The sequence below is a fragment of the Etheostoma cragini genome, chromosome 18 (assembly GCF_013103735.1).
Source record: "Etheostoma cragini isolate CJK2018 chromosome 18, CSU_Ecrag_1.0, whole genome shotgun sequence".
Taxonomy (NCBI): domain Eukaryota; kingdom Metazoa; phylum Chordata; class Actinopteri; order Perciformes; family Percidae; genus Etheostoma; species Etheostoma cragini.
The window spans coordinates 21,210,785-21,225,912 of record NC_048424.1 but is presented as its reverse complement, the minus strand read 5'-3'; the positions used below and the strand labels follow the sequence as shown (position 1 = coordinate 21,225,912).

Sequence of the window (15,128 nt, the reverse complement as noted above, 5' to 3'; positions counted from 1 at the left end):
TTTTTATCCTCATTCTCGTCAAAGACACCACCGGCAATTATGTTTGTGTTTTTCAACAGGTCCTTAAAGCATTTGATTTAAATCATGGAGCAAAGCCACAGAAGCACAGATAATGTGAGCATCAGCAGAGCACAACGAGGCCGTTAAGAAAATCTGTGTAAAAAGGTTTCACTGCCACTCTGGTTATAGCTTGTCTAATGTACTGAAGAAAACTAATTTTCTGTATCTCTTTCTTTCTCTCTTCTAAAGGAAGAAGTGTTATTCCTCTCCCACCCGTCACGTAACTCTCTCAACGAAGGCTCTTAGAAGAGGAGCTGGTATTTTAAGTATGGCAGACTGCCGCGCTTCTTGTCTTGCCTCAGAGCACCTCCAAGCTCTTTAAATTTGATACCTTCTTATCTTTCTACCAAATTGAATTGACTTAAGTGGGGGAAGTACAGTGACTGACCCACATTTGTGACACACTTAGCTGCTTGAGCGGAAATGGAACGGGGGAGTTAGAGGGGAGTCTGAGGGAAATTTGAGATGGACAATAGAATGATTGCTTAGCAGAAAACTTTATAAATTCACTAAAAATACTGTATTTACCATCAAATTGAGGTGACAAGTCTGCACTATAACATGCATGTAACAGTGTGATTGTGGACCAGTACCAGTGTGAAGTGCCAGTGAAGAGTTACAGAGGCTGTCACAGAGGGTACTGGATCAAAATGCAACCCCTTCTGTTTTGTCCTTTCTTGCACTTTATTTATTTTGAAAGGCTTTCTTAAATTTTTTCTGCATTCAATTTGTGCGTGTGTCTAATATAGAGATGTTAAGTATCTACAACTAAGGCCAAAATGAGTCCCCATGTGTACAGATAACAGGCCTTCTGACATGAACATTCTGAGAATAATGAACAATACCATTCTTTGCTCTCATCTATTCTAACTATCCCATTGAATCTCTGCGTCTGCCTCTTTGAAATGGAATTAAAAACCTCTTCTAACCAGTTTGACCATTAACCATTTGACCAATTGGTCATTCCTTTATGTCCAGGAAGCACAGACAATTGTTGGAAAGTAAAAATGCCTGTAATTGCCTTATTAGCAAATGGGTTGTGAGTGAAAGCCATCCACTGCCTTGAATCCCGCAGCAAAATGAATTAAATAGAAGTTATCGAATGGAAAAACTAGCTTGAAACATTAGCAAGGGCAAGAGAGAGAAAGATGAGAGAGCGGGAAGAAAGACAAATGACAGCTCTTTATATATTAACAGGGTTCATAAATTATTGCACAGTGCGTACAGTATGTGCAGCGTTTTGAGAATGAATATGAATGATCCAGTTAATAAATGTGTCGTGAGAAATAAAGTGAAGCTTGAAGAGTTTCATCATATGGACCTGCACTCTAACCCTGAGACATTAAGCATTATAGGATTTTTGCTATTAGCATGCTGCAACTGGCGGGCTCCTTAAAGTGGTTTCAGCATTCCTCAACAGGAAACTGATAATCTTGTTGACTACTCAGAGAGTTCAACAATCTGCTCACTGATAAATGTACCGTATTTTCTGTGTTTGGCCAGAAAGTAGAATGACGAAAGCAAAGCGTCTTGATAACACTGATTGCCTGCAAGTCAAACATGGTGCATTTGTGTCCTTGTGTACTTTGAGATAAAAACGTTTTATTTAATTTGCACTCTATAACCTCGCTATACCAATGAATATACCATCAAAAAGAAAAATGCCTTTACCTAAAAAAAAAAACGCACCTTTTACATCCGGTTACCTGAATGCTTTCTTTTACTTTTATCATCAACATTCCCACTGTCAGCAGATGAGAAATACTGTGGCAACTTTGCAAATGTTAGTATTAAAGAGCGGTGTAATGGGTAGATGTCGTTGAGTAGTCGGGGTGAGTCGGAGATGAAGTTGTAAAGATGGGATTTTTATTATTTTTCCCAATTAAGGCCCATAAGGCTAGAATGATAATATAAAAAATATAATATAATATAATATGAAATCGGCTGCCATCTAGACACGTTTGAAGCTGTGCTGGAGAGGAGGTCACTGAACAAACTCATCTGTCATGGATAACCCCGACCACCCTCTCCACCTCCCATTGGTCCAACAGAGGAGCAGCTTCTCTAAGAGGCTCCGACAGCTTCGATTTCGCACGGACCGCTACAGAAAATCATTCATACCACAGGCAATAACACTTTTTAACATGTCATCACTGGGTGCTAGATAAGACTTTTAGACACCACACTACTGCACTAAGGGAAACCTGCAACTACATTACTTTATCTACATTTAGCATACATTTCAGCATATTATTTAAGCATTTGCACATTTTTGTTTTGCAATCCTGTATTTTACTAATATTATTATTTCATGTATATTGTATGTATGTATATTTTTCCTAGTATTTCGTCTATATTTATAGTCTGTGCTTTGTGACTGATTTTGCTGCTGTAACACTGGAATTTCCCATTTTTCTTGGGATAGATAAACATCTATCTATCTATCTATCTAAAAATTCACATTATTCAGAAATACTACTATTTCCTAATTATCTTAGCAAGTCACTACTCTGAAGGTATCCAACAGACTTACGTCCTCCCTCAGGTTTTCCTCTCTACTTCTCTCTCGAGCAAATGAAACTGCTAGTCTATATACACAGCCATGCGTCCCGTCACAAGCGGTAACACTTAGTATTATCTTTCTCTTCATCACAAATTTGCCATCAAAGCTAACTTTACCTTTTGTCAATTTTACATCGTTCCACAGAGGAAAAAAGAATAATTGAAGACGTGCAATTCGGTCTTCAATTTTGTTTTCATTTCAGTTCTCACCTTTCTGTTCTCAGCAACAGTGTAGATGAAAAAGAGGAGAAAGAGAATGGAAGAACTTCATTACTTGGTGAACTTCTGACCTTCACTGAACAGTCAAAGATTGAAGGTAAACTAAACTGCAAAGAAAAGAGAGGTGTATTCTCTCAAACCTTTGAATTAAGGTGAGTTTTGGAGGTGTGCATGTACAGTAAGCGTGAACATGACATGAACATGTCTGTTTACATGCATGCTTGTCTCTTCCGGTCTTTAAACCTGTGATGAGTACGAGATTTGTGATGCTTCGCCATCGGCTGACAAGCTTTCAGTAACTCCATTTGGTTTAATTATTTTTTCAACATGTCATTCTAGTCTCTCAACTTGACAACCAAGACTCAGTGGCATTTTGTGTTTGGATAGAAAATGAGTTGAATTGAGGATTATAAATGGCATTTCATTTATTTTTCCAGCTTTAACACTCCAACATGAGGTTGTGCCCCAGCTAAGCTTTTCCTTTAAAGCCTCGGATGAAACAGGAAGGAAGTGTTTTCTCTTATTGAGAGCTTGTCTACAGTGGGACTTCAATGTCTTTTGGCTGAATGCCTTTATTTGAAAGGGCTCCCCGAGGAAAGCAGCCACCTGGCTTGGTGCAGCGAAAGGCAGTCAAATCACAGCAGCGGGAGGGGGTGGGGGTATGGGGGAGGGGGGGTGTTTGAGTGCTTTGCAGCATCAAAAAACAAGCTGCATGGATTGGATTGTCATAGCAACTGGGCTGGGTTAGCATTTGAAGTGGAAGGGAAGGGTACGGAAGAAGAAAGAAAAAAAAGAGAGTCAGCTTCTGTGTACCAGTTGACAAACACAGATCTCTCAAATTTTAAATGTCAGTTTACTCAAAGCATCAACGTTCAAATGCCTAAGCCATACATTCTAGTGATTTAGCATAATCAAAACTAATCGCATAAATCAATGACAGAGATTTCAGTGGTCCCTTCTGACCTGTGGTGGTAGCCTTTTCTCTGACTCTGAGGAACAGTATCAGAGATCTATAAACTACTGTGGCTGAATGTAGCCTCTGATTTCTGACCCCACAATCCAAATGTGGGGTGCAACATACAAACCGCGTCTCTGCCCTGATCTACACAGTTTATTGAATGTGACTATAACAGTCAATGTCCAGCCAACATTTCATTAGGAAACACTCTAGTGAGTCTCACAAATCCCTCACAATGGTGTTAATGAGGGACAGAAATTAAACAAAAAGAACAGTGTTGTGGGGATCCGAGTTGCTCCATTAAAAGACAATAGAAACGAGGAAGAATTTAACTGTCATAGTGGTTAGTCTTCCTTTGACATTTCTTTCGGACTCTCGAGCACTACGTGCAGCCTTTCGCGGGTTGAGCTTGGTGGCACTGACAGACCGGTGCAGAGGAAAAAAAGCCAAGCATAAACAAGCTGACACTGACTGATTCAGCTGTGTTGTGATGCAGAGCTCAACCAACAGCTCAGTTCTGTCAAAGCCATGCAAATATCTAACTGACAGCTACAACAGCAGTCCGACCTCCGCTGCACATTTAAATCTATTCAAATCATGGCTATGTCAGAATGACAAGTCCAAAGTCCAGCTAGAGTCACTGCCTGTGGGGCAATGAGCTAGTACAGAGCCTTACTTCCGACATTTCAGGGTAAAGCTTCACGTTAGGCTCAGCTTATTTACTGCCTACAATGAAATTACTCCTATTTGCTGAGGAGGATAATGTTACTGTACTGGATGGAATATATGAATATTTAGGAGCGCCGACAGCAAAGGCCCTATTGAATTTATATTGGAAGAAATTCTTCCTTTCATTTCTTCCTGCAAATGAGTTGCCTATTTAAAGGAGCTTAACATATTCAAAAACTCACCAAAATTGGCGGTTGCATCAATTCTGGTGAAACTGTAAGTATTTTCACCAGAATTGATTGTACATAGGGTTTCGGGAACAGCGTCCCCTACAAAATAAAAAGAAATGTAGCCCCTGCAGTACGTTTTAGACTCACAAAACTTGGTACACATTTGTAGCATGTCAAGACGTACAAAACAGCTCATTGTAGCCCTACCCTAAACCCAACAGGATGTCCACCATTTTGAATTGAAATTTCAAAATTAGTGCAATTTTGGCCATATCCACTTGTTGTACTTTAACAAACTCCTCCTAGAGATTTCATCTGATGAAATTAAAATTTGGCCTGTGCCATCTAAAGACCTTACAGATGAAAACGTCTGACCCTGACGACATCTACTGACCGATATTTACTCAAAGACATAGCCCCCCTAGTGGGAACAGAAAGTAGACCTAAAAGTCAAGGTGCTATACTTTAACAAACTCCTCCTAGAGATTTAATCCGATGGACTTCAAATCTGATCTGTACCATCTCAACACCTTAAAGATGAAAATGTATTAAAAGAACGGTGTGGGCGTGGCGGCCATTTTGAGCATTTATAGATGTACAAAGAAGTTGTTGTATCTTTAGTGTACATTGTTATATCTGCCCGACATTTCTCACGTTGGACAAGAGTCCAGGCCTGGGGACACCTAAAGGCCAAAATTGACTTTTGGTAATAGCGCCCCCCCAACAAGAACAACAGGAAACAGGAAATCCGCCTTATATGACAAACAGCATCCAATTCACATGAAACTTATGTGTGGTCTACATGTGATACTGAGCCGCCCCTCTACACTTTAACCAGTCCATGTACTTAGGCCACGCACCCATTTATGGCTTTTTAACCGTTTAAGGTAGAGTGTGAGGTATCACTGAACTCAGCAGAGTTCCTTCTTCATTGGTGATGGTCTGGCCCGCCCCTTATGCTTAAGCCATACCCCTTTCATTACTGGTGACCCATTTAAGTTATAGTCTTGTGTAAGGTATCATTGAACTCAGCAGAGAGTTTATTTTAGATTGGTGAAGGTTTGACCCGCCCCCTATGCTGTACCCATGCCATTTTTTAATAAGTTATGGCTTGTTTGATGTAGACCCTTTCGTGAGGTATCAATGAACTCAGCAGACACTTCCTTTTTTATTAGTAAAGGTTTACCCCAACCCCTATGCTTTGGCCGCGCCCCCTTTCACAGCTAATGAACTCTATGACGTAGAGTCTTGTGTGAGGTATCATTGAACTCAGCAGGGAGTTCCCTTATCATTGCTGATAATTTACAGTGTCTACATTTACAAATGCACGGTTGCAAGGAACGGCATCGGGCAGTAACCCCAAAGCGTGCAAAGGCAACTTTAATTGGAGTTGTATTCATTGGTATGAGAAAAGGCTATCTGGTGGGCATTGGCAGAGATGAGCTTTTAGTCAGCTTATTATTACTAATGCGCTACTACTGTCATTTCATAGAGAAAATGAAACAAATGGTGTGAAATAGGGGTGGCTAACCTTCAAGCACGGCATATTACTATTGCACCAAAACCAATAAATGAACCAGGCAGGTAATAATGACGGGGTGATCAGTATGTCCACAGAGAGAGGTGTACCTAAGGATGGGAAGACAGACAGAATCACAAAAGGCGACAGAGACAGAACTGAACAAAAACAAGGAGAGTGAAAGTGAAGTAGACCTTTCAGTTGACTGCAGTCTATTGAGCAGGGATAAAGTCAATTTACCGGCAGCACTGATAACTGTACATCTCAGTGCGCCACATCAAAATTTCATTAAGCCCTTTCTTTGCCAGGCTTACATTTTTTACGCTTGAAATAAGTTGTTTTGTTTTGACAATGTTCAAGTGAGTGTAACAAGACAGCTGAAGGGAAAGGCGGTGTAATTATTTGAATCATCCTCATCAATGATACGTCTCTCTTTCTTCATGCACTCTTCCTTTCCCGCTTTGCTTTCTCATTCCTGTGACTGCGTGCAACACCTCCGTCATACAAATACTCAGCACTCAATGTCCAGCTGTGTTCTATGCAAACAACTGTGTCAGATGAAATGAATCAGCATAATAGACATCATTTTTGAATAAGCCGGCCAGAATTTGGCTACCATAAATGTTATAAATATATGGACCCATGAGACAATGAGAAGCTTAGTCATCCTCATCACTCCTTAATTTAAACAGCCAAACACACAGAGCACCCTTGGCTGGGCCAACACAAGCTGTTGTTTGTTAGCAGTCATACTGTATGCAAGCATTTAGTCTATCAATACGTATTGTATATATCATTACATCCTCAATTACTAACATGAGCTTCATATACTGTATATACTGTATATAATGTTTTTTTCATACAGATGATTCACTGCTTATTAACTTGACTACACTTGTGAATTTCTCTAATAGCCTTCTTTTTTTCAGTCCCATTTACAACACAGGGCCATCAAAATGTACAATTTAAATCTTGAATACTGAGCTGAACATACATTTTGTGCAGGTTTACATTCTGTAATAGTGTTAATCGTTAAATGATGTTAAGTATGCGTGTGTAATTAAAAAACAATTAAAAAACTCTCTAAACCAACTTTTCACCAGTGAAGTGCCTTTCCAAGAAAAAAAGAGGGGGATTCTGTTTATATTGGATTTTTCCTTTTCTTTTTCTTTTTAAATCTATGACTACTGGTACAGTAGGTAAGGCAACCAGACAAAAGAAGGGAAACGTCTTACCATATAATGAACTCCCATGAATGTAAAATGATGATGTTAAATCAACACTCTCTTAACACAGTCTCACAAAAGAAGTGTTTGATGCAGGGCTATTGACTGGATTGGATTGCATAACCATATATATATTTTGAGGTTGTTGTTTTTTCTATCTCTGTACATCCCTACATGTTATTACTAGCTGTGCACCGTTACCGTTATCCTTCACTTGCTGCTACACCATCATTTATAAGCCGTGTGATTGGTTAAGCTTATCACTTGAATCCAGGGTGTCTAAGCTGCCCAGTCAGAGCTGCTGCTATCCCTAAGTCACCTCCGGTCCCCAGGCAAACCCAGTGGAGGCGCAGAGACTTACACTGAACAGTGTTGGCACCAACGGAGCCTTTAATCAGCCAGTCTCTAACGGACAAAAAGCCCTCTTTCCGGATCTGTTGCTCCAAGTTTTGTGAACGGACTCCAGTTGTTCAGAAGAGAAAATGTCCCTCCTCCTCCTCCTCCTCCTCCTCCTCCTCCTCCTCCTCCTCCTCCTCCTCCTCCTCCTCCTCCTCCTCCTCCTCAGTGTTACTCTGTGTGTATGCCTGCTTGAGCATGTATTTGTCTACCCATAGACAGGCACAGTGCAGTGGAAAAGAAGTCCTGATTGGAATTCAAAGACAAAAACAAGACTAACTCAAGCGCAAACAAAGCCTTCTGAAGTCACCCAGGAACTGCTAATCCAAAAGAGTTTGGCAACGCTTTTCTTTCTTTTAACACTTTTCTTTTTCTGCTTTTGACTCTCAGCACTGATAAATAGGGATTTACTCTACAACGCCAAGTCCACACATACTCAGGCCGCTGTTTTTTCTACATTATAGTTCTGTCAGAGCGGATCAGCAGTTTACATTCTCTTGTTTTATGGTGGGCACTCTGAGCCAAGATGTTGTTCATGCCACCTAATAAAAAAATTTGAAGATGGAAAAAAAAGTTATCCTTGCTTTACATGGCAACGTAGGAAACAAACATGGCATGGCGTGGCTGGCATAACTGTCATAATGTTGAAGTGATTCAGTGACAACAGTGACAAAACCCAATGAAGAACCAATAAATAACATCAATAAAGACTCGTACAGCGACATCTAAGGCCAACATCAATAACCTAGCCCTGACCTTTTGCTGTAAGCTTTAGTCAGTCAGGGTTGATTTCAAAGCCTTACCCTCTCTTGATGGCTGATACCTACTGAAGGGTATGCTGCTGTCTGAACACCTTCAGCAATTTTACCATGTGTGGAAAGAGTTTCCTCAACTTGAGCATGAGGGCAAACATTAGCAAAAAGCTTGTTTTTTAAGCATGACATTGAAAGAGAACCTAGATATCAGTATATTGGGGCGCAATATTGTGTGTCAGTATGATTTGGTACTATAATTATAAGTTTAATTGAAAGCTGGTATTAAGACACAAAATAGAAAATGTCATGTGGCATAGCAAGTTGGTATTAGTGTAGATAATTATTCTATCAAAATGACAGTCAGTAGTGCTGGGTGTTATTTATTGAGTCCAATATTTCAGCAAGTTTAGCAACGTCCTCTACTGTTCCCAATAGCACAAAGTAACTATGGTTTCCATTTTGTATCACCTGTTTGTGACAGAAGCAATAGACATTTGATCCAGAGCTCATCAGAAGTCTTTAGTCACTTAAGCCATGTTCACATATGAATTCAAAACTACTGTATGTCTGAGGAATTAGGTCCCAACATAGTCCAGAGTTTCCTTTTCACACATGTAACACCCAACAAGAGATTACTCTGATGGATTTGGACGAGGGGAGCGCTGGGTGGAGTGTGCAGCCGACAGGACAGGACACACATCACACCGTGTCACATTAAAAGGATCCATTAAAATGTCTACAAAGTTTCCAATCTAATCATTAATGCTAAGTCACACATATTTGGTGGTCTGAGCTGGCTGCTTTTAACAATGGTATAGCAATTTTACATCAGCACAGGTCCGATCTCCTAAAAGCCAGCCTACATGATCTCCCCAAAATGCTAATGTGGCACAAAAGGGACTTGTTAAGTAACGGGGGCATGAGATAAGTCATTTTGTTCATCATGATCTTCTTGTTCTTCTTTTTTCTCGCTGTTGGTCTGGATAAAATAGTGTGCCTGTGTGCCAGACTACAACTTGGCAGAGGTCATGAATAACTTCCAGGAGAGTGGCTGCAGATTTATGCCTTGTCTTTCACAACTATATAGTGCTGACGGAGGTGGAGGAGCGGCAGCCTCGGTAATCTCAGAAAATTGCTGCGTTGGTGGAAACAGATGTGTAAACTGCACTATGACGGAGTGGAGAGAAGAGTATGTGTGTGTTTGCACATTAAATGTGTGTGTTAATACAGTCTAAACCCAAAACAGCTTTACTCATACTCGGGATTAGGTCAATTATGAAGTTCATTCAGAAATATCCCACACACACCAGCTGCCAAGTGGAGATTCTGGTTTTGGCCCGGTGTTAACTGTCTTTCACCTCGGAACATCATTAATGCTATATACTGAGTGCTTGTCAGTGAACGTCCTAAAATTGGCACCCTGCTAAAACACATATCTCCCAGAAGAAAGCATTTAACCTTTTATTATAACTATAGCCTGCTCAGGAGAGCACACACACACACACACACACACACACACACACACACACACACACACACACACAAGAAAAGAATGATATCTGTTTCAAAGCGGCAACATTCTCGAGAATATGAGCGAATACCAAAAGAGAATGTAACATTTACAAGGTGTGTGCTGTTGCATGGCAACCATGGCAACTAAACTAAAAGACTGTTCATTTAACTGAGTCAGTCCAACTCTTAGTGTTGAATAGCTCCTCCCCTTGAAGTCACTCTCAACCAACAAGAGCAGAAATTATTTTTAACCTACGAAAGAAGCACCTGTTCCTGGTTGGACATTACAGGAATGTTGGTGTGCAAGTGAAGGTGCCTACACGTGTGACAGCGTGTGGGTGAATGGGCGCTTAGAGCCGGGTGCTGGTACACACCACAAACGGGTGCTGGTACGTGTGCATGGTTGTCCATGGCACTGTAACTGTCATTTTGTGTGACGATTTTCTTAAGGTTTTGTGTGCCTCATTTGTGAGCAAAGTATTTGTGAGTAGAAGCCAAACATTATATTCTCAAAATAGCACATGAACACATTTGCTAATCGGTCAACAACACAGTTTAACAAAATCAATGTAATTTCCCATTTCAAAGTCACTGATGCAAAACTCATAACATGGGTATTATTGGAAAGCTCGGAACAAGGAAGTATTATTCAAGTTCCCCATTCTTAAGTGGCATGTACTTTTTCTTGAATAAGAGAAAGCACCTCCCTAAGGAAATTGTGTCAACTTTTGAAATATAGCTACATTTTGATGACTCACACTGATACTACATAAGTTACATAAGTTCCCTCCAACATTTATGACACCGTGGTTAATGTATATCTAATGTATGATTGGAAATATGTGGACAAAAGGTCACGACGTGGTATTCATTTACTCTGAGTTTTCACATGTTTGTGTTTTGCTACTCATGTTGTTGTTACTGACATTATTATCACAAGCAACTTCACTGTCAGTGACTGTCATCGCAGTTGTTGTTGTCAGATCTATATCTGTGAAAGGGTTTTGTACATTGTGTGTGTGTGTGTGTGTGTGTGTGTGTGTACAAAACAGCGGATCTTTCAAAGTGAAGGAGAGAGCATGCAAAACACAAAAAGCCAGCCAAATGGACTCTGAACTAAACAAATGCAAACATGAGAGAGTTGTGACTGCAGGAGTTTACATAGCAGTGCCCTGTTTAAAAATACAGCAGTGTGCAGAAATGGTTTTATCCACAGAGGAAAGGAAGAGATTGTGCAGTACACTTCAACTATATCAGACTGTATTAACTATCTTCAACAACTGATGATAGTTAATACTTTCCAGCTCCTGTTTTAACAAATGCCCACAGGTTGAGGGAGGGAAGAAAAAAAAAATCAAAATTAAGCTTATCTCTAAATCCAGGGTGTCTAAGCTCGTCTACTGGCCTGCTGCCGTCGTTAAATCCCCTTGATTAACCTGACAGATTCAATCAAGAATCAATAAACGTATCTTCTTGCATTTTCTGACAATTCTACCGTAGAATACTTTGTGTTTATGGTTGAGGCCCTATTGTCAGCACGACTTACTCTGACTGCAACAAAGGCATGAAACTCAAGGAATCCTTGAGTCTTGAGTCATCAAGTGAAAGGCTAGCCAGGAGGAAAAGGCTAAGAACATCATGCCTTAAACAGATCTGACATTGAGTCTTCGCTGCCGTCAAAACTAAACTTTGCTGTTCTGACATTAAAACATGGCTGAAATCCACCGCTGGATCAGACTTTGACAGACAAATTCATAAATAGATTGAAAAAGACCGTATTAGCAGTATTAACAGAAATGTCCTTCTATCACCGCCCCCTCTCTATGTCTCAGTGTCTCAGTCACACATACGCCATCATCCTGTGTACAAAGTCACTGATTTGCAAGTGAAAAAGAAGTCTCTATTATAAGGTCCCAAGTCCTAAAGTCTTCCGGAGCCCTTATGGAATTAGCAACGCTAAGCTAACTGTTGGCCAATCAACAATGATAGCCCACTTACGTTAGACATTGCAGATTGTTTGTTAATACTAGTCTATACGTTGGGTTTTTAACCCTGTAAATCCTGGATGGTGCCGCTTCAGGGCTCCTGGCCGTAACACACGTAGCCGTAACTACACAGTCTCTGTAGCGTGAGGAATTCACAACATTAAGTCCACGACATTCAACTTCCAAGGATTGCTAGAGTGAAGTCGGAAATTGCACTGTATATCACTCTTTTCAGCTGGATATCCGTTACCTTCCGCTTTCTGTGTGTCGGAATTTTAAACACTGGTGGATTCATGAGGACTATGGTTTCCTGCTCCTCAGATCTCTGCAGGGTAAATCCAGCCAGCTAGCTAGACTATTTGAGTTTTTCTGTTGCACAACTAAAACAATATTTGAATGTACAAGTTCCACCAAAACAAGTTCCTTCCCAAGGCAATTTGCAGTGGCACCTTTGCTCTGTCCAATTGGTTTAAAGAAAGGCTAATAAACCACAGCATGTTTTTCTCCCATCCCGGAATTCTGTGTGGAAAAGCCGGACCCTCCTGAGCAGCGCTGTGGAGGAAGGTCTGACGAAGAGCAACTAATTACTGGTAAAAGCGCAGCTTTTAGCAAATGTTAGCTAAACACAGCTGGCCTTTAAACATTAATGTTAGCACAGTTGTTTTTAAAATGTATCGTTTGAACGTTTCCATTGACTACAGCATGTTCTTCATGCTTGAATGTGATAATCTACGTGATCAAATTGTCCCACCTTTTGTTTACCTGCACCTCTCCCTCCTGCTCCCACTAATGAGACTTTATTCAAAGAATCTCCATTGTCAGAAAAATTAAGAGTTTTATTAGCTGCCCTTTTCGATACCATCATTTTTCATCTTTGGGCTTAAGTCGGACATTAAATCATACCAAGTTCAAAGCTCTGTGGCATTAAAGTAAAAGTCGAGCTGCAAGTCTTCTTCTCATTTTGTCAAGTTAAATCAAAAGTAATGAGATTCATGACTTGAGTCTGACGGGAGTCAAAATCATTAGACTCGAGTTGACAAGGCTGACACTAGTAAAAGCTTTAAAATTGTATTTAAGACAGCATGAGTCAATACTTAATTTGACCTAAAATACATTTAATCAATAAAAAGTAGTATTTGAAAGGCCTCCAGTAAATAGTAAAAACTGTCTCCATCATGTGTGTGTTGAAAGTGAGTGCAGTAGGCACACTGGGTACAGTTCTGCTGTGCTTCTGAAGAATCTGAGGAATGCTTTTACTCTGCAGGCCATCAGGCTGGGTCTCTAACAAACACACACGTAACAACTGTTTAAATTGGTCTGCAAAACAGATGTCCAATACCATCATGAATAAACGTGAGCAAAAAATACAAGACAACACATCTTTTAAAACACATTCAACACATCTTTTAAAACACATTCAACACACACTTTTGTGTGTTGACTGTGGCACTGAGGAATATAGCGGGTGCCTTTCTTTATGCCCTAATAGAGTTTTGTCTGTGCAGCGTTTGGTATCAATTTGAGTTATTATGTGTGCGACAGGACTCCTCTCACTGCTGAGAGACAGAACAGACACAGACACACAACAGTAAACGCGCACGCACGCACACACACACACACACACACACACACACACACACACACACACAAACACACACACACACACACAAAAGTCTCATCATTCAAAACCCTCGCCTTATGACAGAGGCACAGGAAATAATGACAAATTGATGCCAAGCAGCCTCTCTCAATTCTCTTATTGGAGAATCACACTTATTGCCCACAGACACACATTTTCCTCACAAACAAGCAAGCAAGACATAAAAAGTGCTCCTCAGCCTGTCTCTCTCTTTCCAGACAGGAAACATTTTCCTCATCGATTGTTGAGTAGAACTGTATACGCCCTGAAGACGTCCCCTCTATTTCCACATATAGTGTATTCATTTACAGGCTGCCAACATAATAGGATCCTTTATCTGTTGATGTTTGTATGTGTATGGAGGTGTGTGTGTTCAGAGGTAAAGTCTCAGTGAGCACTCTTGTCTGTTCTCTGGTACGGCTGCATTGAAATACCCTCATCTCGGCAGACATTAAATCAATGGTAGCTATTAATTAGTCTACCTCTAACTGCCTTTGCTGATACAGTTATACACACAAATACAACAGGAACACATTACACATGTCGAGTTATTTGGATGCAGATTGGATGCTAAGCCGACGTCACAACTAAATGTTAGTGATTGGTTATAGCAGATCCCGAGTGGCTCGGGGAAGATCCAATAGTTTTAAACTTCAACATAGTTCCCGCCTTCAAGGAAGTTAACACTAGTCAATGGAGAGAGCCCAGAATCTCTGTACAAATACATTTACCAGAGTCTGGTAGGACCAGGCTAACATTTCATAACTTGTTCCTGGTTATTATGAAAGCCTTTGCCATAATTAGGGAGGAGAAAAAAACACAATGCACTATGGAATAATCTCACAGGTGTCAAGTTTAGCACTGCAGGTGCAGCAGTTCAGATTTCGGTGTTTTTTCCTGCACTGCTCTTTAACTGGCTTCAGTCAAAACGGATCGTGAGAATCTCCCTACCTGGTGTGCTACTGTTCTGAGATTATGAATAAAAGATGGGTCAGTGTCACCAAGCAAACATCCAAAACTGGTTGCAAAGACAAGGTAGTTGAAAGCCACTCGGGGAGTAAAACATGTCAAACTCAAACTTGTCTGCTTCTGATACTTCTTATTTCTTATACTAATAATCCTATACGTATAAGATCATTTTTACAACTGAAACACCTAACATTGCCACCACAGAATTCTAATAGTGTTGCCATGGTAATGAGTCCTGGATCGTGCAATAACAGTAGTACATGACAATGTTGGATAGTTTCAAACAGTCGTCTGTGAACAAATGATGCCTTTGCTGTGGTAATGTACCAGACCCTCGAGCATGAAGCAATGTAACATTCCATCACCACACAATTCAAGTAACAACAGAAATCAATTCTCTGACAGCTGAGCCACATTGCGAGACAGGAT

General features: G+C 40.4%; 1 protein-coding gene across 5 annotated transcripts in view; it reads right to left on the bottom strand.

The window, feature by feature from the left end:
* The window catches only part of LOC117961090 (1-phosphatidylinositol 4,5-bisphosphate phosphodiesterase beta-1), a 165,155-nt gene that overhangs the window by 84,362 nt on the left and 65,665 nt on the right, over nt 1-15,128 (bottom strand). The window lies entirely within an intron of this gene.